Source organism: Lissotriton helveticus, chromosome 2_2 (assembly GCF_964261635.1).
Source record: "Lissotriton helveticus chromosome 2_2, aLisHel1.1, whole genome shotgun sequence".
In the NCBI taxonomy this organism is placed as follows: Eukaryota; Metazoa; Chordata; class Amphibia; order Caudata; family Salamandridae; genus Lissotriton; species Lissotriton helveticus.
In genome coordinates, this window is record NC_136060.1 from 175,667,200 (window position 1) to 175,688,328 (window position 21,129).

General features: G+C 45.4%; 1 protein-coding gene across 1 annotated transcript in view; it reads left to right on the forward strand.

Moving 5' to 3' along the window:
- Positions 1-1,257: 1,257 nt before the first annotated feature.
- APBB2 (amyloid beta precursor protein binding family B member 2) overlaps positions 1,258-21,129 on the forward strand; it is a 1,314,926-nt gene continuing 1,295,054 nt past the window's right edge. Inside the window, exon 1 of the mRNA XM_078678261.1 lies at positions 1,258-1,617. The gene's annotated coding sequence lies outside the window, so the exon portion shown is untranslated. The remainder of the gene's footprint in view (positions 1,618-21,129) is intronic.

Sequence of the window (21,129 nt, forward strand, 5' to 3'; positions counted from 1 at the left end):
CCCATGGTTAAGAGGACATTGCCTGGTCATCCTTGGGAGGAGGTTGCTATTGACATTCTGGGCCCTTTATCTGGCGTTTCAGACACTCCTTACCTCATTGTGTTAATAGATCTCTACTCAAGGTGGATTGAAGTATCTGCTGTTAGAGAAATTACCTCTAATTCCATCATTAACTTCTTGGAACCCCTATTTTGTAAGGAGGGCTTTCCTAACAGCATTTTGTCTGATAATGGTCCCCAGTTTTGTTCCTCGGTTTTTGTTGATTTTTTAAAAAAATGTGGTATTACTCAAAAGAAGTGTTCGCTATATCATCCAGAGACTAATGGTGCAGTAGAGAGGGTCAATAAAACGCTTAAAGAATCAATTCAGCTTGCCCGTGCTTCAGGTTTGAATTGGAAAGCGACTCTCCAGGACAGGATTAATACGTATCGTTTTGTCCCTCATTCCTCTACTGGGAGGTCTCCATTTGAACTGTTCAAAGGGAGAATTCCTAATACCTTATTATGTCCTGGTTGGATGTCTTTAAATAAAGGTCTGGTGAATAATGACATAGGGGATTGGAGGACAAGAGAACTTTCCAAGCAAGATGCACGTAAGACTTACTTTGATAAAAAGAAAAGCGTAAACTCTCAAGTAGTCAAAGTTGGCGATATGGTAAAAATAAAGACTCCGGTTGGACGTAGACCATGGTCTAAGTATACCGATGTTAGAACTGTTATCAAAGTTTTTAGAAATGCTGTAAAGACTGAAGATGGAAGAATTTGGAACAAAAGTCGTGTTGTGTTAGTTAATCCTAATCTGTATGTTGATTCCACCCATAATGGTATGGGTTTGTACAATAATTCTTTCCTTCCTTCAAATTCTTCATTTGACAGGTCTTCATCTTTCTCGCCAAGAAGTCAAAGAATTCGTAGTGCTCCATATTACTTGAAAGATTATGTTTAGATCAATGTTTTTTTTTGCTTATGCTGTTTAACTTGTTTTTTTGAAGGGAGTGGTGTGATGTTCCTTTTTTTCTTGTTGTAAAGGAAGGGAGATGTGTGATGTTCTCTCCTTTCTCATTATTCCCTACCTTCCCCTTTAAGGCATGTCATCTTCCCCTTCATTCCATATTCTCAGAATGTATTGATTTATAAGGTTCTTTATCTGTCAGTTACTTGTGGCTGTTCCTGGATGAGGTTTTATTAAACCCACTCTGCTTAATCAAATCGACTTCATTGTTATACTATTATTGAATTATACAATATTATAGCTTCCACTGCATTTTGGCAATGTCGGCGATAGTAGATACAGACTAAATATCAAATGCAACCAAATCAATCCACTCCGTGCAACCGTTAACGTGGGGAGGCGAAGGGCGCGGTCGGCAGATTTATATACACCCGGACCGGTACCACTGAAAGCAAAAGGGGGGAGGAGGGAGGTACCAATTATCAGTGACTCAGCGAATACTGGTGACGCAGTTGGGAAAGCAACGGTTCGTGCCATAGGGTGACGGGGCTTGGGAGATGGCCGAACTGTGACCAGCATAAGGGTGGCACTGCAGTTATTCTTATACCTCTATGTAAGAAATGGCATGGTCCGAGCCGTGTACCCTTAACAGCGTCGAGGAGTTTGGTGAGCGTGTTTCTTAAACACACGTGTCTTGTACCATTCATCTCAGCTCGAGAATCGTCAATCGTTGGTTTTATAGCACTGCATTTTCAAATTATTCATATATATTTGGTACCAAATGAAAAACTGTCTTTTTAAAGTGTGTAAAATGTAAGTTGGTAACTAGTGTTAATATATGCAGTGCTGCACAACGGTTAAAAATCGGAGTACCTCTGTATAAAAAAACAATGTATTTATTACTGTTTTTTTAAATACACGGCAGTTATTCCACGTACACTGCACCCTTAAGCCATGCAGCATAGAATCACAATCTAGACGAAGGGCCCTTTCGAAAGGGGTGTATTTCTGCAAAAAACGTAACACATATACCTCGTAAAAATATGATCATTATTATCTAAGGTTACGTAATCGCACATCGTTATTAAATCATGAGTTCAAAAACGTTGGTTAAAAATGCAGTGGGTCTTTTAGAATGCTATTTCAGGACAGGAGGCTCCGATTATGCTAATCTCATTTCTTTAATAGAAATGCCCAGCAGCCATAGAAACAGATAAAAAACCACAATACCCATAAACACATGGGCGATAACCATAGAGTCTATGCTATATAAGGCCATGTAGATAGTCCCACTTCCTCTTTCTTTGCTGCTCCGCAGCCAGTTAAGTGCTTTTGTCTTACCTTCTTGCTGTTTCATGTGTTTTGCATTGTTCTATGCTGAGCGCGTTGCTCGCGCTTCATGCCGCGTTCTTGTGTCACCTCCCTTGTGGCCGGGCGCGTGTTGCCCGTGTCCTGTTTATGGTTGTGGAGTGGGAGTTTAGGGGTTCGGCAGCCTCGCGAGCTGCTCTCTTCCTGCTGAGGCAAGCCGGTGTCGGCGCATGCGCGGTTGCTGTTTCCGGCGCTCCGAGCATTCCCCTCATACCGGAGCTTCACTGAATTTCGTCCTGCGCGACGTACACGCCCACAGCCTCTCAGTTAACCCCTGTTGACGCCGGAGACTGCTAAAGGTCCCCGGCTGTATTAATTCGCATAGGCTCTGCCTAGAGTGACCTTTTTTGTTGGCAGCAAGCCCTCCCTCCACCTTCTATTGTTTTTTGGCACTGTTTTCTGCCATATCTTGACTTGCTGCGGGGTTTTTTCACTCCCCCTGAATTGCCTTGAGCATTATTATCATTTAGTCACCTAGTGGGCATATTCTTACACTACCTTGTGTACAATGAGTGATTATTATTACGATGAGGAAGGTGACTATGAGGAGGAAGCGTCGGAGTCTCTAGAACAGGACTTGGTGGAGGCTCTTGACAGAGGGGTGCAGCACTCCATGAATAAGGCACTGGTTTGCGCTATTACACCCCTTAAGTGCCATTTAACTAAATATGCTCAACAAGGTTAGGTGCCTGCTTCCAAAAAATCCTCGGCGTCTCCAGGCAATCCTCATGCCTCTGATTTTCGTAAGTTGGCGCAGTCTCTGTCTTCTTCCACTTCCAAGGCAGTTGCGAATGATGCTGATAGTGATGACCACCTTTCTTCTTCATCCTCGGATCACACACCTCCTCCTCCCAAAAAGAAAAAGTGCAAGGAACACTTTGTGGATGCTCCAACTCATCCTCCTGTTCTGACCTTTGAACCCACGGACATTATACATCCACAGTCCATGGCGTGGCTCCCATCCCCGGCGGTGGCGGAGTATGTGCAACAACATATCCGTCAGCCTTTTGAAAAGGAGGTTCGTGCTCGTCTGCACTCTGAATGCCCCAGACCCGATTTGGAACATAACCTGGCAGACACACCTGAGGTTGATCCCACCATGATAACTTATTTGCGTAAGTTTGCTAAGGACCCTAAGAAGGGTCTGGACCGGTCTTGGCGTTCATGCCAGGACAAGGTCCTGGATCTGTTGGGCCCCCTTACCAAGATTTTGGATCTTGGTTTCATGGCAAAGGAATCCTCGACGATGGTGGATCCTGATGAGCTGATCGAATGGGCTCAGCGGGCGATTTGCCAATTAGGCAACGCCAATTGCGCGCTCTCCAGTGAAAGGCGTTGTTCTATTCTCCTCAAGCTCGATCCCAAACTGGCTGAGCTTTCCACGTCGGAGTCGGGGCCTGCTGCTCAGGGTTTGCTTTTTGGTCAACCATTTTTTAAGGAATTGACCAAATTTGTCAGCACTTTCAGTGGCTTAGACAAAGCCCAGGCTCCACTTCGACGAGCCTTTCGTCCGGTTTTCAGTAAGGCCGGGCGAAATAGGGGGCGCTCGTTCGGCCGTGGTCAACAACAACCCAACCAGAGAGGGTTCCAGTCCCACAGAGGTGGTAATCAGGATTCCGGCTACTCCCAACGATCCAACTTCTATCCCTCCAGAAAGGGCCGTGGCCAATACAAAAAGGGACGTTCCGGTGGATATCAAGATTCCGCAACTTCAGGTGAGCCTGATTTCTGCATGCAGTGTTGTTCTGGGGGGCAGGATACGTTTTTTCCTAGACAACTAGCGCTTGATCTCCAGCGATGCATGGGTTCTGGAGACGGTCCAGGGGTACAAGATAGAGTTTTATCAACCCCAACGTCAATCTCGTCTTCCCTCTCCTCTTTGCTTTTCACAAAGGGATCAGGAGTTCATCACCGAGGAACTCAAGTCCCTTCTCTTAAAAGGGGCAATTGCTCCAACCGTGCGTCCTCCACAGGGGTTTGTCAGCACGGTCTTCCTTGTGGAGAAGAAGGGAGGGGGCTCACGATTGGTGCTCAATCTAAAGGATTTCAACGGAGGAGTAGTCTACAGACACTTCAAGATAGAGGGAATCCATCTGTTGCGAGATCTTCTGCGCCAGAAGGATTGGATGGTTCGTCTGGACCTCAAGGACGCTTACTTGTCCATTCCCATCTTCCGTCCACATCGCCGTTTCCTCCAGTTCCACTGGCAAGGGACTTGGTACGAATACCAAGTTCTCCCGTTCGGCCTTTCGTCGGCACCTTGGTGCTTCACGAAATTGTTGAGGCCGGTCGTGGAATCTCTCTTCGCAGTCGCAGAGTTCGAATGATCATGTACTTGGACGACATCCTCCTTCTGGCGGGCTGTCCTCTCAAGCTGATGTCTCATCTGGAATGGACCATAGACCTTTTGCAATACCTCGGCTTTCTGGTGAACGCTCAGAAATCTGTGTTGTGCCCGACTCAAGTGATAGACTTCTTGGGTTTCAAAGTCAATTCTCTTTCATGTCAGCTTCTTTTACCCAATCAAAAGATTCGGTATATCAAGAGGGAGTTGACTGCGGTTATTTCGAAACCGACTGTATCATTGAGGTCGTTAGCACGAGTAGTCGGTCTCTTGGCTTCTTCCCTACAGGCGATCTTCCCGGCCCCGCTGCATTACAGAGCTCTGCAACGCCTGAAGATTCGTCATCTCCAAAACGGCCTCAGATATTCGGATCACATTCCTCTCTCGGAGGAAGAGAAGTCGGAGATGCAATGGTGGCTGGATCATATTGAGGCTTGGAATGGTCGAGCCCTATTCGGTTCCACTCCAGAAGTGGTGATAGAGTCGGATGCCAGTCGTTGGGGCTAGGGGGCCCGCTGCGGTCCGGTATCGACGGGGGGCCGGTGGTCTCCCCAGGAGCTTTCCCTCCACATCAACTGCCTGGAGCTCCTGACGGGCTCTTTTGAGATTCGTTGCCTCTCTACCCTTCAGACCAACTGCTGTATACTTCTCCGCATGGACAATGTATTGGCAGTCCGCTTCATCAACAAGTTGGGGGGACCCGATCGAGGTTACTGGCGGAGATTGCCAAGGATTTTTGGCACTTTTGCCTGCAACAGAGGATCACTGTTATTGCAGAATATCTCCCCGGTCACAGCAATCTCATTGCGGATTGGAATTCGAGGCACTTGAGGGATTTCAGCGATTGGAGGCTCCATCCCCGTGTGTTCCGTCGTCTTCTTCGGGCCTGGGGTCAGTGTCAAATAGACCTGTTTGCCTCCCGCCTCAACACTCAGCTCCCGCAGTTCTTCAGTTGGAGACCGGATCCGGAAGCCCTGGCCACGGATGCCTTTCTCCAACCGTGGCCTACAACTCTGTGTTATGCCTTTCCTCCGTTCATGATGATCCCGAGAGTCTTGGCTTACACAAAGCGATATCAAGCGGAGCTGATCTTGATAGCTCCTCTATGGAGGGCTCAAGCGTGGTTCCCGGTTCTCCTGGAGATGGCTTGCGCGATGCCGTTCCTTCTTCCCCAGAAGTGGAATCTCCTGCTAGATCCTCTTCAGCATCCGCATCCCCTGATTCTGTCAGGCTCTCTCCTTCTACTGGCGTGGCGGATTTCGGGGAACGCTGGTCGGTCCCGGGCCTTTCTGCAGACGCTTCCAGATTCATCAGTGACGCCTGGTCTCCAGGTACCCACAAACGCTACAGAGGTTCTTGGAAGCGTTGGTGTGACTGGTGTCTTCAACGGAAAGTTGATCCAACATCAACAGATGTTTCTGTGATGCTTAACTTTTTGGCCTCGCTTGCTTCCTCTGGGTTAGCATATCGCACGGTGAACAATTTCCGTTCTGCTATCTTCGCGGGCCATCTCCACGTAGACGGCAAACCGGTGGGTGAACATCCTTTAGTTGCTAAATTGCTCAAAGGTATCCGCCTTGCCACTCCTCCGCGTCCTAAATATGTTTCATTATGGGACGTGTCGGTTATGTTGCATTTCCTGGAAGCCTGGCCGGTCAATTCTTTACTTTCCGGTAAGAAACTGTCAGCCAAACTTACTATGTTGTTGTGCCTGGTTTCCTGCAAGCGGGTGTCTGATGTCCGTGCTTTAGATCTGGCCCGACGCAGCTTTACTCCAGAGGGCGTTACGTTTCGTCTTTCTCGACGTACCAAGACCAATACTGCATTCATTTCTTATCCGTTTTTCCCTGCTCATCCCAATCTTTGTGTTGTACAATGTCTCAAGGATTACGAAGTAAGTACTTCTTTTCGTTCTGATATGCAGGGTCAGTTGTTGATTGCTTTACAGAAGCCTTTTTGCCCCGTTACCCCGGCTACCTTGGCTCGTTGGGTACGTTGGCTCATGGCAGAAGCTGGGATTGATGTGTCCATCTTTGGGGCACACTCTGCTCGTGGGGCTATGGCTTCTAAGGCTTTCTCATTGGGTGTCACTTTGTTTGATATTATGAAGGCCACTGATTGGTCCTCTGATTCTGTTTTTAAAACCTATTATTATAAGCCTATTGATCATGTTGCTTCTGTTGTGGTGGATCAGCTTTAAACAAGCATAATCGGAGCCTCCTGTCCTGAAATAGAATTCAAAATTTGCAAACATTCGTGACATGAATTTTCAATTCTATTAAGGACAAGGAGGCGAGGATTATCCCACCCGTTCTGTATTCTTTATTGTTACTGTAAATATGTTCATGGATTTCTTCATGTCGACAAAATACCATTGACTTGTTTTTCTACCCACCCTTCTTTTGTATGCTCATGGTTGCACAGAATGTGTATTACGGCTCTGTGTCTCTTTTCAGGATCTGATCCCAAGTGACGACTCTTCGTTGAGGCCTGGTTTTTCCTGCCTGCTCCTTTGAGGATTGTGGTTCCTGTCTTCTTCTGCCGTTGCCATTCTGGATTCTCCTGCGTTGCCTGGTTTGGAGATGGTGTTCCTTATTTGACTTTCTGTGATTGACTTTCTGTTTTCCTTGACCAATTTCTCACCAAAGAAAGAGGAAGTGGGACTATCTACATGGCCTTATATAGCATAGACTCTATGGTTATCGCCCATGTGTTTATGGGTATTGTATTTTTTTATCTGTTTCTATGGCTGCTGGGCATTTCTATTAAAGAAATGAGATTAGCATAATCCTCGCCTCCTTGTCCTTAATAGAATTGAAAATTCTTGTCTCGACTGTTTGCAAATTTTGAATGTTAATTCATGATCAGACTTGGTCCAATCCAGAGGTTGTCAAATCTACACGTAAAATGCTTACAAAATCCCGTTGTCTAACGTTTGGTAGTAGGACACATTACAATCAAAATGATATCTTTGGTCTTAGATATAAGTACTAACATTGAGTTCACAATTTGTCAACATTGTGATAAAGTCTTCAGACATGGAAGGCCCCCTTTAAATATCCAGTAAAATGCACTAGTGTCAGGAACAAGGCCAAATCCCCAGGAGCGAAGATGAGTCCCTCAACTTCCAAAAAGCAGCACCCAAAGGAGAACTTAGAAACTCGCTCAAAGATGCTGCTCTCTAAAAGTATGGGGGAATAAAACCAAGGAGTGTCCACCACTCTCCCCATAGGATGAGGATTGAGGTCTTGTAGAATGGCTGCCAGAAAACACAGATGCTAGAAGGAAAGAACAATAAACACCCTTAATTCTCATGCACGTATAAACTCTCTAAACATTGAGCTGTGATTAAAGTCGCCTCACACTCACCAGTGTGCGTTGTAACGTATTCCTTGAAGTGGAGGTCCTTTAGTACATTTAAGAACTTCCTGGTTAATGACTGTAATGAGGGTAGGAGATAGAACATCCAGGGGTCTGAAGGAAGAGACCTACACACTCACTCAGTCACCATTCTAGCAGTAGACACTGGGAGAAGAAAATAGTAATAACAGAAAAAAATAGAAGGGGATGAGGTGTTCCGACCGGCCAGCTAGGGGAGGCGTGGCGGAGCAGATACACACTCACGAAGGTGTACCGTCCGGCTCCACAGGGATATGTGGAACGGAACAGCAACTCCCTTCCTAACAAAAACGGAATCCGAGGTGTTCCGCCCGGCCCTGATTGCATCAACAGGACGGAGCAGAGACACACTCGCCGAGGTGTGCCGTCCGGCTCTGCTATTGAAGCAGGGCGGAACAGCGACTCCCTCCAATGGGCACACGGAAAAGGAAAAGGAAAAACAATTGCCGTGAGCCGAACAGCAACCCTTAATGAGAGGCAAGCGGACAGCAGAGTAATGCCCGGCTACACGTAAGAAGTGGCGGAAAGGGAAGCATGCTGCCAAACAGGGAAAGGGGGAGGGCTGCCACAAATAATTACCGGCAACACCAAGAAGCGAGGGGTCAGGAACCAAAGCAGCAACTAAGCTTCACGAGGACGCCACAGAAACTTGCTTCGCCGGGACAGGGAGCAACACGGAAGTGGCAGGGGGGCGTGGTCACGATCAGTAAGCCTAGCGTCAAGCTACGTGCTCGGCGTCCCTTTAGAGGAATAAGGGAGCGTGTGCAAAGTGTGCACTTCTTGTCTTGTGAGCCTGACTCTAGGGGAGCGGGTGGAAAGTATGCTCGTTTCTGTGCTTCTGACTCTAACCACAGCTTAAGGTCTCCTTCTCCCTCGAACCCTAACAGTATCTCCCCGCAAAGGCCTCCTCCCAGGGCGTGGTTTGTTAGGATGGAGAGCATGAAACCTCCTGATCGATCAGGGGCATGCACGTTTTCAATAGGTTCCCAGGTTCTATCCTCTGGGGAATAACCCACCCAATCAATGAGATATTGGATTCTACCTCGGTGTCTTCTTGAATCCAACACTCTATGAACCTCATGTTCTACTTCGCCATTTATCATGAGTGGGGGAGGAGGAATTTGTGGGTGCAGTGGGGGTATGTATTTCTTTAGCAATGAACAATGAAATACAGGGTGGATTTTCATCTGAGGAGGGAGTTCTAGTTTCAAGTTACGGGGGAAACAATCTTTTGGATTCGAAAAGGACCTAGAAACCTGGGATGCAGCTTTTTGGGACCCTCTAATCTTAAGCTTCGAGTGGACAACCACACTTTGTCGCCCATTGCATATGTGGGTTCTGTTTTCCTATGTTGGTCTGCTTGTTCTTTCATGGCTTCCTTAGCTTTGGTTAGTTCTGTTTTGGCTTCCTCCCATACTCTCTTGATATGATTATGATGTTCTTCTAGGGCAGGAATGTTCTGGATTGATGAATGAAGAGAGATAGGCAACATACGTGGATGATGTACGTAATTGAAAAAGAAGGGAGAGACCTTGATGGAGGAATGTGTGCTATTGTTGTGTGCAAATTCTGCTAAGGGGATGACCGTAACCCATTCTGTTGGAACCCCCGTTAACAGACATCTTAGGTATTGTTCTAGGGTTTGATTGGTTCTCTCAGTTTGGCCATCGGTCTGGGGAGGATAGGCTGTATACAACCGATGATCAATACCTAAAACTTTACACATGCCTTGCCAGAACTTTGAAACAAACTGGGGGCCTCTGTCAGAAATGATAACAGAGGGCAAACCATGTAATCTCACAATCTGTTCTAAGAATACATGTACTAACTCCTTAGCCGAGGGGATTTTCTTGAGGGGAATAAAATGAGCCATTTTAGACAACATGTCAACCACAACACAAATTGTAGTATACCCTTGGCTAGGAGGTAACTCCGTGATAAAATCCATGCTAAGGGAATGCCATGGTTCTGGGGGAATGGCTATGGTCTTAAGTAGCCCGGTTGGAGCACAATGGAGCGCTTTCTGTCTGGCACAGGTGGTACAAGCTTGAACATACTTTCTTATGTCCTGAGTCAGTGTCTCCCACCAAAACCAACGTTGGCATGTGTCTATTGTCTTATTCATCCCTGGATGACCTGCTAAAGCACTGTTGTGACACCATCCCATTACTTTTTCTTGCAACTGCCCTTGGGGTATATACAACTTGTTGTTATGATAAAACAACCCATCTTTGATACTATTTTCAGAATGTACTGTCCTTTGTTTTTCGGGGATCTCTTTGTATTGGGACTGTAACTCTCCAAGGAAATCAGGAGTGGAATGGTCTTCTGCTCCTATGATCTTATGGGCACGGATCATCCGTTGTGGTTCTTCTTTTTCTAATGTTGTGGAATGACCCAGTCTGGATAGTGCATCAGCTTTCCCATGTTGAGGGCCAGGGCGATATGTGATGACGAAGTCATATTCGCTAAAAAAGGACACCCATCTCATTTGTCTGGGAGTGAGTGCTCGTGCAGATCTAAAAAACTGAAGGTTCTTGTGATCAGAGTATATGGTAATCACATGAAGAGACCCCAATAGGTAATGTCTCCACTCTTGAAAGGCTAACTTTATAGCCAATAATTCACGTTCCCCTACTGTGTAATTTCTCTCTGCTGGTAGTAGGGTCTTTGAAAAGTATGCTATAGGGTGTAGTTGCCCAGATTCACTATCCCTTTGTGATAGCACCCCACCCACTGCATATTGTGAGGCATCTGCTTCCACGAAATATGGCAAGGCGTTATCAGCCTGTTTGACAATGGGGGCTGATGTGAATTTGGTCTTCAGTGCACAGAAGGCTTGTTCTGCCTCTGGAGTCCATCTGAAGACAACTCCTTTCTTCAGCAATTTTGTGATGGTTTCTGAGAAACTACTGGTAAATCTGCGATAAAAGTTCGCAAAACCAAGGAAGGACTGTACTTCTTTGATGGAGCTAGGACTAGGCCAATTTACCAGAGCGTCAATTTTCTTAGGATCCATTTGGATGCCTTCTGGGGTAATGATGAACCCTAGGAAATCAATATGAGTGGTGTGAAACGTGCTTTTGTCGAGTTTGGCAAACAGCTGATGTTTTTGCAGTTTATTGAGAATTTTCTTGACATGGCCAATGTGTTCTTGTTCTGTTTGAGAATAAATCAAAATATCATCGATATAGACAATGACGAAAATGTCCAAGTATTCTCTGAAGATGTCATTAATGAAATACTGGAAGGCGGCGGGCGCATTGCATAAGCCGAATGGCATAACACAATATTCGTATAGGCCAAATTTAGTTCTAAAAGCCGTCTTCCATTCATCCCCTTGTTTTACACGGATCAGATGGTAAGCCCCTCTCAAATCAATCTTCGTGAAAATCTTTGCCCCTCTTACTTGATCTAACAAAACTGATATGAGAGGAAGGGAGTATTTGTTCTTAACTGTCGCTTTGTTCAAGGCTCTATAATCTAGGCATGCTCTTAGGCCACCTTCCCTTTTATCGATGAAAAATAAAGGGGAAGAAACTGGAGAGGTGGAATGTCTAATGAATCCTTTAGCCAACATATCATCCAGATATGTCTTTAAGTATTCCGTTTCTGGAGGGGTAAGAGCATAGATTCTGCTACAGGGGAGTTCTGCCCCTGGAACTAAGTCGATTCTGCAGTCGTAACTGCGGTGAGGAGGCAGTTTAGTGGCCTCAACTTCATTGAACACCGACTGAAACGCAGTATAACAGGCCGGTAGTATCTCAGTGGCAGTACAATACAATGGGTGAATGTCTTCTCGTGCTTCCTGATAACACTGTCTCATGCAATATGCGGATCTCAGGGTCACAGTTCTGGCACTCCAATCGATTAGAGGATTATGAAGCTGGAGCCAGGGCACTCCAAGAATAGCTCCAAAGGTCGGGGCATCGATTAAATCAAAGACAATCTGTTCTGAGTGCCCGTTATCAAACACTAAAGTCAACGGGTTGGTATGGTACGAAATGAGTCCTGAAATTAATTCCGATCCGTCGACCGCTCTGATCGCTTCAGGATGTTCTTTGGCAATAACAGGTAATCCCAACCTTTTAGCCAGACAAATATCAAAGAAATTCCCAGTGGCCCCGGAATACAGAAGAAGAGACATGGTGTGTCGCCCTGTAGCCGAACAAATCAAAGTAATGGTTAAGGTGAAGTGATTGATCACTTTTGGTACAGAGAGTCTGGTTTTGGAGATCTGAGAGGACTGTACCCTTGAAGATTCGATCTCCCCTATCTTCAAGGTTTCTAGTTTCCCGACAGGACAGACCCGCTTGCGACTGTTCTCCTGGATTCTTTAGGACGCACAGGACACTCTTTGGCATAATGCCCGCCTTTCCCGCAGTATAAACACAAGATATTTTTCCTGCGTTTCTCTTTCTCTTCCACAGAGAGAGGCCCTCTTAATCCACCTATTTGCATGGGCTCTGATGTATCCTTGTTATCTTTCTTCTCCGTTCGTATCACAAGGTATTTGGGAGGGTTTGAACAAGTTTTTTCTCCTTTTCGTTCATGCAGTCTGTGATCCAGTTTGACAGCTAACTCAATAAAGGAGGAACAGTCATCCGGAGGATTCACGATTTGAGATAACAGGTCTTTGAGTTCATCACATAACCCGCGGTAAAATAAGGATGTCCTTTTGTCTTCAGGCCTGTGGGTCTCAGCCACTAATCTATTGAAACTAGTAATGTAGGTTAAGAGGTCTTTGGACCCTTGTTTTAGGTTCAGAAGGGCATTATCGCTGGCCTGCATATATGTGTGTCTTGCAAATAAGCTCCGCATTTTCTCCTGAAACAGCGTGAAATTATACAATAAAGGATCATTGCTCTCTACTAAAGGAACCGCCCATTCCGCGGCATTGCCTGCTAGGTATGATATGATAAATGCCACTTTAGCAGCATCATCTGGAAAGGCAGAGGCTTTACACAAGAACTGAAGTTGGCATTGATTCATAAAAATACCGTATTTGGTACTGTCTCCCGTGAACATTTCGGGCATAGCTAGCGGGACTGGACTAGGTGTGTGGACTGTCACTTGTAGTGGAAGGGAAGTGTCAGGATTGTCTTTAGGTAGTGAGTGAGCAGAGGATGAAGGCAGGGAAAACCTGGCAGGTTGAATGTAATTCTTTCTGGTTTTGGGAATAGTACCTGTCTCTCTACCCTGCGTGCTCTCCTGGGCTCGTAGATGTAGCACTTCTTCCTGCAATCTTTGGTTATCATGCCTTAATATCCCTACTTCTGCTTGTGACTCCAATATCAACGTGGATAACTCTTCGACTCTAGGTGCCTGAGCGCCAGCATGGAAGTCTTGTTCCATACTACCGCCCTCACTTGTCATCTTCGCTCAGGGGGATTGTAAAAGCGTGGGCTTGGCTTTCTGTCAGGAACAAGGCCAAATCCCCAGGAGCGAAGATGAGTCCCTCAACTTCCAAAAAGCAGCACCCAAAGGAGAACTTAGAAACTCGCTCAAAGATGCTGCTCTCTAAAAGTATGGGGGAATAAAACCAAGGAGTGTCCACCACTCTCCCCATAGGATGAGGATTTATGTCTTGTAGAATGGCTGCCAGAAAACACAGATGCTAGAAGGAAAGAACAATAAGCACCCTTAATTCTCATGCATGTATAAACTCTCTAAACATTGAGCTGTGATTAAAGTCACCTCACACTCACCAGTGTGCGTTGTAACGTATTCCTTGAAGTGGAGGTCCTTTAGTACATTCAAGAACTTCCTGGTTAATGGCTGTAATGAGGGTAGGAGATAGAACATCCAGGGGTCTGAGGGAAGAGACCTACACACTCACTCAGTCACCATTCTAGCAGTAAACACTGGGAGAAGAAAATAGTAATAACAGAAAAAAATAGAAGGGGATGAGGTGTTCCGACCGGCCAGCTAGGGGAGGCGTGGCGGAGCAGATACACACTCACGAAGGTGTACCGTCCGGCTCCACGGGGATATGTGGAACGGAACAGCAACACCCTTCCTAAAATAATTACCGCCAACACCAAGAAGCGAGGGGTCAGGAACCAAAGCAGCAACTAAGCTTCACGAGGACGCCACAGAAACTTGCTTCGCCGGGACAGGGAGCAACACGGAAGTGGAAGGGGGGCGTGGTCACGATCAGTAAGCCAAGCGTCAAGCTACGTGCTCGGCGTCCCTTTAGAGGAATAAGGGAGCGTGTGCAAAGTGTGTACTTCTTGTCTTGTGAGCCTCACTCTAGGGGAGCGGGTGGAAAGTATGCTCGTTTCTGTGCTCCTGACTCTAACCACAGCTCAAGGTCTCCTTCTCCCTCGAACCCTAACAACTAGCATGTGTGAGTTTTTTGGGGAGAGTTACAACAGAACACTGTTTTTTGTCCCCTAAAAAAAAAAGGTCTTTTTTGTAAATTTGGAAATTCAGTTAATTAGTTTCAGATGTATTATACTTTTACCCAGTTTCAAAATATAATATTTTAGGGGTCGAAGTTGGACTGTCCAGGATTCAATAGCCACCTATTTGAACTATACGATTTACAAGAATTGATATTTATGTAGTGAAACTCCTTTAGCTAAAATCAGTCTTTGTCTCTATTCTTGTTTACGTTTTATTATTTACTCCAGTGGGTGCAGTAGAAGTATGCATAGGGGAATCAGTTGTGTAACACAAAATGATGCCTCCTCCCCACAGAATATGATAAGGGGCCACTGAATCTTCAATATCACACAGATATTAATTGGCCAAGGGCTGGTGTCCCCAGCACCACACATTTGAAGGGAATCATTTCAAGTGAATGGGTATTTTTAAAAATATGCTTGATAGCAATTCGACGAGGCACTAGACAGGAGTGTCCCCTTTCCCTGCTTAGCTTTCTACTCACACTTGTACCCTTTTCAAACGTAATTATACATAGGGTTGACGGTAATGGGTTAACTATTGGCAGAGACCCCCCCAACACGACAAGGGTAGTGTCTCCATCAGATCCTACCTATTACCTCCAAAAAATATAAGGGTACTGATAGGTCATCAAAGATATATGGATGGACTTTCACCAATGGTATACAAAATAATTCTCCTGGCTAAGTAGAGTTGCAGTAATTAAAATGAGGAATTTTCCACGGATCCTCGATCCAGTCCAAACAATAGCTCTCCTGGCCCTGCCTTCAATTCTCAAGCAACTCTGGGAGTGGATTAACTCCTACATATGGCAGTGTAAAGCCGCACATATTGCTAATAAGAATTTGGACAACTCAACATCCCATGGAAGACTAGCAATTCAGCAAATCACATCCTACTTTCAGGCCGCCGTACTAAGATTTATGATATTTTGGGGAAGAAACAGCTGAACAGTGGTATTTTATAGTCCATTGCAAACCAGGGGTGCCCCTCTGTCAGGTACCATAGTTGCGGAAAACACAGAAGAGCTGGGGTCAATATTCTTCGCCAGTTGCTAGAGTCACAATGGCAGTATGAGACAAGGTTTGCAGGAGCAACCTGAGACTGGGCTTTAAATCTTGTAGTTCTCCATTCATTCCTATTTCATATAGCCCAGAATTTATGCCAGCAAAAGAGAGAACAAGCTTTCAAATCTGGAGGCTAAATGTGCCTTTTGGTGGCCTCTCTCTTCTCAAACAAACAGATTAAATAATTCAAATAGCCTAGAGGCCAGTTTGGTCTTTGGAGAATGAAAGACTGACTTACACATAGGTCAGATACTGGGTTCTTCACCCCACAATGAAGGACAGGGCCACTCGTTCCTTCACAGGGCTTGAGTATTGGCATAAAGATGATCCCCATGATAAAGGACTGATGATCATGATTTATTGTTTCCTCACAGACTTTACCCTAAAGATAAGGTACCTGGTCAAAGAGGTGGGAGAAGGAGCTGGAAATGGAATTCATGCACAAGGAGTGGGAGAACATTTCTGATAGGTTTTTGTCTTTTGCACTATACGTCCGGCTGCAGGAAACAACAGATTAAATAATAAAGAACATAGAGGCCAGTTTGATCTTTGGAGAATGAGAGATTCACTTACACATGAGTCAGGCAGTGGATTCTTCATCCCACAATAAAAGATGGGGCTTCTCGTCCCCTTACAAGGCTTGAGAAATGGTTTAATGATGGTCCCCATGATAAAGGACCGATGACCACGCTTTATTGATTTGTCTCAAACTTTACTCCACAAAATTAGGCACGTGGTCAAAAGAGGTGGGAGAAGGAGTTGGGAATGTAATTCATACACAAGGAGTTGGTAAAACTTTATGATAGGGCACTGTTTTTGAATTGGATATCAGGCTGTGGGAAATAATATAAAATCTTCACTTATTGATACAGGGCACCTTTGAGAATTGGGAAGTGGGATACACTCAAAGGCAACTTGCTCTGGAAAGGATGTGTGGGCAGTGGGCACCTTATTGCGTCTCTTGTGAAACTGTTCCAGGTTGAGTAGATATTGAGAGGAGGTGCTGACAAAATGAACCAAGCGTTTGAAGTCCACATACCAGTTAATCTGAGCTTGGTCCATTGGGTATACCTTTTTGTCCAGTAAGTCCCTGATATCATCCAGAGGGAAATCATGGACAATAACATTGATTGCACCGTTGCCAGTAATACTGGCACTTTAGGGGAGAACTTTGTTGTCAGAGCTTTCGAGTTGGATTATTAAGATGTGGGAGTTATTGGCCAGGGAGAAAATCACATTGCTGCTTGATAAAGACTCAAAACATATGAAACAAGGTGGCATCACTTTACACACATTTTAGCAAGGGAGCCTCTTCCAAAGTATCTTAAAGTACTGTGCATCATAGTGGATCACATTTCTCAGATCTTCCCACTCAATTGGTCTTAGGCTCATCCATGGTTCATTGAACCCTATGGAGATGAAATAAAAAGACATTAGCATTTTATTACTCTCTTCAGCCATATTGTGTTCAAAGATACTGACCAGGAGGGAGAGGTGGGAGGGTGACTGAAATATACATAGCTCCTCACTGGTGAGATGGTTGTAGAGAATGATGTGTGTAGTTGAATATGGAATAAAATTAGTTAAGCCTAATATACACTTGAGTAACAGAGTGTGCAAGTGAATGGATCAATATTATTGCATTTATAAGATATATTTAAATATCATATTTAACATTTAAAAAAAAAAATTTTTATTGATAAAATTAGGCTTCGTACATCATATTATGAAGAGAGGGGGTGACAATCGTTACACATACACTTATTTGACAATTGTTTTGGAATATGGGAAGTTTGTTGCTGATATTGATTGCTTGGTACCAGAAGACATTAATATAGCTATTATTCCATGACTTGTGTGGGGTCATTTCATCATCTATATTAATGACCCTTACTATGACATTATCTCTACTGCCGTCTGAAATGTGAGGATGTAAAATTGGTGTAACCTATGAGAATCCTCAGGGGAGGTACGTGTGGGGGTTGAAGGACATATGGCTTCCCGACATTATAATTTTATCTCATGTCATGCTCCCCGGCAGCGGATGCAGCTTACCTGATCCCTAATAGTGGCCCTCCCCCTTGGGACTACCCTGGTGAGAGGGAACTTTAATACAGTTCCTGATTCCAAGCGGGACGTTTTGGCGACCCTTCGTCCTAGCCGACGGGGGCGTTCCGCATGTCTAGTGGCATGGGCAATCTTGATGGGCCTTTGTGACTCATGGCGTTCATGAAACCCATTACTATGGTCATATAGACACGAATCTGCAGCCCACACTAAAGAATCACGGATTGACTTGCTGTGGTTGCCAGCAACTGATCTATCACTGCGTTCGGTCTGGATTCTCCTGCGTAGTATATCTGATCATTCTTACTGAATGGGGTGCCCAACTGCAGACTCCACGCCTAATCTGGAGATTCAGCGTGTGGCATCTAACGGACCCTGAGTGTGCTTCCTTCGTACAGGACGAGCTGCAGGCCTTTTTTTGAAACAACTTGGGCTCGACAGGAACATTGTGGGTAGCGGGCAAACCCACCCTGAGGGGGCTGCTTAAAGGCTATGTGTGATGCAGAGAAGACCTACAACAAACTCAAGTGACAGATTTAGAGGCCTATTAGGATGGCGGATGGACCTGCGTCCGTCCGCCACCCCCGAGGTGGAGGGACCGTCCGCAGGGGCAGCGGCGGTCCCTCCGTTGCAATTAGGATGTGACCGCCACCCTGACGGTCACATCCCGTATCTTTAACCTTGCGTCGGGTGCTGCTTGAAGCAGCATCCGCCGCAAGGTTGAAAATGCATGAATTACATTTACATGCACAACGCGGCAGGCACTGCGCGGTGCCTGCCGCTTTGTGCATGTAAATGCAGGGGGGTACCATAGGTACCCCCATGTGCACCCCCACGCCCCCTTCACCCTGGGGGCCCGCAAGGGGCCCCCAGAAGCAAAGTTCCACATGCTTTTCCACGGCGGAAAAGCCGCAGCGGATAAGCATTTTTCAACGCACATCCTAATTTGGCTGACGGTGTCTTGCAGACACTGCCACCAAATAGCCCTCAACACCCTGCGGATCAGCGGCGGACGGACCTGCTGCCTGCCGCTGTTCCCACCGCCATCCCACCGCCATCCTAATCTGGCGGTGGGTGTTTTCTGTGACCACGGCGGTGAATCCGCATCCTCCGGGCCGGCGGTGGCTTCCACCGACCTGGAGGATGCGATTCACTGCCATCATAATCGACCCCTTAGTGTTACAAATTCTTAACTTGGAGCGCCGAGCCCATGGCTCTAGTTCGGATGCTGCGAGCCGCCACCTAGCAATAACGCGGTCTAAACTGCAACCGGTCTCCTTTGAAGAGGCAAAGTAGTGCTGGAGGGCCTCGACCCAACTGGTCTATGAATTGGGGGACAAGTCTGGCAACCCGTAATGTTTAATCTAGATTAGTGATAATGTAGGACACGCACTCCGACTGGCTGCACTTAGGCTGTATGGTTGTCGAGAGCTCCTGGGGTATCACCCTCTGACAGGGGTGCAACGGAGAATACAAATGTGGCAGTGGCGCTTAACTCAGCGACATCCCTCTAGGCACAGCTGAAAATCCTGCATGGGGCAGGATAAAAATCTCTTAACAAACGTTTTCCAACAAAGTTGGTAGATCGTTCATATTTAGAATTCTTTATTCATTCTTGTGAACTCATGATGCTTTTCAAATTAAATCAATTGATTCTTGTTAAATCTGTACATCCATATATACATATCTCCCTATGCATTTCGGGCAGGTCATCCTTCATCAGGGAAAGTATCTGTGAAAGCAATAAGCGTACAATGCCTTATTGGTCACCAAACAGAAACAGGGATAGATTATCCCTGCACCAATACACCTGTTGTCATAAGAATCCATATCACGGTTGCCTTTAAATGAAAGTGAAGAGCGTGCAATAATCATGCGGTGATACAACGAGGGAACGATGTGAAAGAAGGCAAGGAAAGAAATCATAAATGAGTGAGAAATGGTGAGGGTTGAAAATGACGAAGAATTCATTGGCAGCATACTAACCTTTTGTGAAATAATGGCGTGTATACAATGAGAAGAAAAATCATGTGCATTTGTTGTAATAAACATGCACTACGCGTGTGGAATACACGTGTGAGGGGTAGGGTATCTCAACAGTCCATGCCGGAAACAAGCTGGTAACGTGCGTTGATAAACGAAGTGTGTTTGCAGTTAAAAACGAAGTGCGCAAACGAAGCTCATATGAGCGCCCGTGGAAATGCATGCGAAACACAAAAATAATCTAGGTCAATGTCATAAAAACTTACATATCGGGTGATCCACAGTGGCGTTAGTGAAACTTGGTATGTGGCTTAACCCAGCGTGAATGGTATCAGTCAAATATCAGTGAGTGGTGTGATAAATATAGCAAAAGGACTAAAGCGTGAATCCGGCTGCTAAGCGTAAAACTACAAGCGCCATCTTAGAATGTGCGGTAGTTCGAGTGATAATATAACATACATTGGATAAACGCTGATTCAAAGAACACATATACAGTACAATAAAGAATAAACAATTCTCAGTCTAAAAATCAACAGTTATATCGTCAACAGCTATGAATTAGAATATCTGGGTGTGAGAAAGATAGTTGATAGAACGCAACGGTCCACAGTATGAAACGAAAATATATGTATCAAAATGCTAGTGTGTTATCCGGAAAAATTATGTTAAGAATCATGTGAGACCATAGATGCAATAGGCAGCATGGTGTATGAAAAGTATGGGTTAGTGTGAATGGGGCGATGTGAATAAAATAGACTGGTGAAATGGAGACTGATCGTTGCATAGAATGTCAATAAACACTGATTTTGTCAGTGAAAAAGTAAAAAACAAAGAGGATCTATAAGACTATGTGTGTCTGAAAAGGACGCACCAACAATATACGGGCAGTAACGAAAAAAATGCGTGAAGTGAAATGGTGATGGCGGATGGTAGGGACCTGTGTGTCACAAAATGCTTCAGACTAATGTGTAAGGATTCATAGGAGAAGACATCAGACAATAAAGGTCTCTAGAGAGTGACATAACTAAGCGAAATCAGTCTATCGGTAACATGAAAACTCCATTTGATCGTTGAGACTGTTGGGTTTTATAGAGTCCAGGTATTTAATTCAGTAGTTCTCTCTCTGTAGAATAGTGCCCGCTGTCAGAGACTTAGCTAGCGATCGCCAGGAAGATCTGCCAGTGATTGCCCAGGTCTTCGCTGCATTCTATTGGGACCTTTATGAAATGTGCCCAACCCCAACCTCACCCCTAGAGAGTGAGAGACCCCCTTCTCTGGCACATTCCGCTGCCCTCCATCCCATGCTCCTTGGCCCACGATTTAGAGAAACCCATAACAGCAGAAAGGTTGACCAAGCCATATCCAGACTCCTATAGGGGAAACCCCCAGTCTGAACGGCTTTCCAATTGAATACTGTAGGAAAGTAGGATCTGCTTTTTATGGTTAACCCCACTTTTTGCTTGATGTAATACTGTTTCTGACTAGTCTGATTTGGATCCTGCTAATCAGCACCCCAGTCTCTGTGCTTTCTCCCCTAAATTT